Raw genomic sequence first — 3,895 nt, forward strand, 5'->3', positions numbered from 1 at the left:
CTTGCTGTACCAAAACAAATAGTGAGAACTCAGTTTTTCTCCGACAAAAATCAGGGAGGGTTTTTTTGTTTTTTGTTTTTTGTTTTTTTTTTAAAAGGACACTTTCTTTTTTTTAAAACCTGAGAGCAACTGGATTTTTTTCCTTTGCCTGAGGGCAGAGTAGTTAAGTTCCTGCAAGGGAATTCACAAGCTTCCCCCCCTTCAGGCTCTCAGGTTAGGCTAGGCTAAGTGCAAGGCTAGGATGACGGAAAGTGAGGTCCAAAAGAAACTAGAATTAGCCAGATTGGAAGTTGAAGAGAGACTCATAGACTTTAAGGTCAGAAGGGACCATTATGATCATCTGGTCTGACCCCCTGCATGATGCAGGCCACAAAGCTGTCCCTACCCTTTCCCTTGACTCTGCTGTTGAAGTCCCCAAATCCTGTGGCTTAGAGACTTCAATTGGCAGAGAATCCTCCTGCTAGCGATCCCTGCCCCATGCTGCGGAGGAAGGCGAAAAACCTCCAGGGCCTCTGCCAATCTACCCTGGAGGAAAATTCCTTCCCGACCCCAAATATGGCGATCAGTAAAACCCCGAGCACGTAGGCAAGAGTCTCCAGCCTGACCCTTGTTCGTCATTATACTATTTACCTGCCATGGCACGGTATTCCTTTGACTAAAATCATGTTTTTCCATTAAACCATTCCCTCCATAAACTTATCTAGCTTAATCTTAAAACCAGACAGATCTTTCGCCCCCACCGTTTCCCTCGGAAGGCTGTTCCAATATTTCACCCCTCTGACGGTCAGAAACCTTCGTCTAATTTCAAGCCTAAACTTCCCGACGGCCAGTTTATATCCATTTGTTCTCGTGTCCACATTAGTACTAAGCTGGAATAATTCCTCTCCCTCCCTGGTATTTATCCCTCTGATATATTTAAAGAGAGCAATCATATCCCCCCTCAGCCTTCGTTTGGTCAGGCTAAACAACCTGAGCTCCTCTAGTCTCCTTTCATATGACAGGTTTTCCATTCCTCTGATCATCCTAGTGGCCCTTCTCTGTACCCGTTCCAGTTTGAGTTCATCTTTTTTAAACATGGGAGACCAGAACTGCACACAGTACTCCAAATGAGGTCTCACCAGCGCCTTATACAACGGAAGCAGCACCTCCTTATCCCTACTAGATATACCTCGCCTAATGCATCCCAAGACCGCATTGGCTTTTTTCACCGCCACGTCACATTGTCGACTCATAGTCATCCTGCGGTCTACAAGGACCCCGAGGTCTTTCTCCTCCTCGGTTACTTCTAACCGATGCGTCCCCAGCTTGTAACTAAAATTGTTGTTAGTCATCCCTAAGTGCATCACCTTACACTTTTCACTATTAAATTTCATCCTATTTCTGATACTCCAATTCACAAGGTCATTCAAGTCTTCCTGCAGAATATCCCTATCCTCCTCCGAATTGGCAATACCACCCAGCTTTGTGTCATCCGCAAACTTTATCAGCCCACTCCTACAATCGGTTCCGAGGTCAGTAATAAATAGATTAAATAAAATGGGTCCCAAAACCGAACCTTGAGGAACTCCACTGGTGACCTCCCTCCAACCTGACAGTTCACCCTTCAATACGACCCGCTGCATTCTCCCCATTAACCAGTTCCTTATCCACCTCTGGATTTTCATATCGATCCCCATCTTTTCCAGTTTAACCAATAATTCCTCATGCGGTACAGTATCAAACACTTTACTGAAATCAAGGTATATTAGGTCCACCGCATTTCCCTTATCTAATAAGTCCGTTACTTTCTCGAAGAAGGAGATCAGATTGGTTTGGCATGATCTGCCCTTCGTAAAACCATGTTGTATTTTGTCGCAATTGCCATTGACCTCAAGGTCCTCAACTACTTTTTCTTTCAGAATTTTCTCCAGGACCTTGCACACTACAGATGTTAAACTAACAGGCCTGTAGTTACCCGGGTCACTTTTTTTCCCTTTCTTGAAAATAGGAACCACATTAGCTATTCTCCAGTCTAACGGGACCACCCCCGAGTTTACAGATTCATTAAAAATTATCGCTAAAGGGCCTGCTATTTCCCATGCCAATTCCTTCAGTATTCTCGGATGAAGATCATCCGGTCCATCCGACTTTGTCCCATTAAGGTGTTCAAGTTTGGTTTCTACCTCTGATACTGTAATCCCCCCTCCTGTATCCCCCTCTGTCACACTGTTAGTATTCCTAGTCCCTTCATTGGCCTCATTAAACACCGATGCAAAATATTCGTTAAGATATTGTGCCATGCCTAGATTATCTTTAATCTCCTCTCCAGCTATAGTCTTCAGCGGTCCCACTTCTTCTTTCTTTGTTTTCTTCCTATTTATGTGGCTGTAAAACCTCTTACTATTTCTTTTAATTCCCCTCGCAAGGTCCAACTCTACACGGCTTTTGGCCTTTCTCACTCTATCTCTACATGCTCTGACTTCACTAAGGTAAGTTTCCTTACTGATCCCTCCCCTCTTCCACTCTTTGTACGCTTTCTGTTTTTTCCTAATCGCCCCTTTGAGACGGTCGCTCATCCAACTCGGTCTAAATCTCTTGCTTACTAACCTTTTTTCCTTTTTTGGGATACAGGCCTCCGACAGCTCCTGCAGCTTTAACTTAAAGTAATCCCAGGCATCATCTGCCTTTAGATCCATTAATACGTTTGCCCAATCCACTTCCCTCACCAGTCCTCTTAATTTGTTAAAATTAGCCTTTTTAAAATTATAAACCCTAGTCTTTGATTTAATTCTGTTACTCCTTCCATTTAGTTTAAACCGAATTAGCTCATGATCACTGGAGCCCAAGTTGTCCCCTACAACCACTTCCTCAACAAGGTCCTCACTACTCACCAAAACCAAATCCAAAATGGCCTCCCCCCTCGTCGGTTCAGCTACCACTTGATGAAGGATTTGATCAGCAAGCACATCTAGGAACATCTGAGCCCTATTATTGCTACTAGCGTTTGTTCCCCAATCTATATCTGGGAAGTTAAAGTCCCCCATAATTACACAATTCCTATTAGTATTTACTTCCTTAAACACATTAAATAGTTCTTTATCCATATCCTGGGTCGATCCCAGCGGTCTATAGCACACCCCAAGCACTATCCCTGGAGAGGCTCTAGTAGTTCTTTTACCCAGTGTGAGTATTGCCCAGACGGACTCCGTCTTGTCTATTCCATCAACTATTATTTCTTTACAGCTTATCTCATTATTGACATACAATGCCCCCCCCCTTTACCTTTGTTCTGGTCTTTCCTAAACAGCGCATACCCTTCCATACCTGTATTCCAGTCGTGACTGCCGTTCCACCATGTTTCAGTTATTCCTACGATACCCGGTTTCACTAGTCTCCCTGTACCTGCAAACCCTGCTAGCCCAAAGTGCTGGACCATCTATGCCATTACCTGGTTCCTAAACTGCAGCTACAGTTCCTACTCCAGGTGAATCCAAAGACCGAGAGGTGCAGAGATCCAACCCCTTATAATCTTAGAAATGTTTTGTTCCTTTTTCTATTTTTTGTCTGTTTCTTTTCATGAACTTGGAGACCTCCCAGCCTTTCTGTTAGATTGGGATGTAACTGTGCGGCTGAGTGGGTGTGAGTGTGTGAACGCCTCTGAAATCTACAAAGGGAAGATGCTAGGAAGAATAGTTCCCCAAATCTGAATAGACTTAAAACTCTGCCCTATGAAATGACTGAATACATGCTCCTCACCTATGAAAGCATTGCAAGGCATTGAGATGTCAGATGTGTATTGTTCAGCGAGAGCTGTTTGAACTTCTTTTACTAATGTCTCTCTAAGGTCTGTATGTGTTCTGGGGCAAGAGGGCGAGGAGAAGTATTAGCTACACAATAGTGAAATCTAAGGAGAAAA

This window comes from Trachemys scripta, chromosome 25 (genome assembly GCF_013100865.1).
Source record: "Trachemys scripta elegans isolate TJP31775 chromosome 25, CAS_Tse_1.0, whole genome shotgun sequence".
Lineage (NCBI taxonomy): Eukaryota > Metazoa > Chordata > Testudines > Emydidae > Trachemys > Trachemys scripta.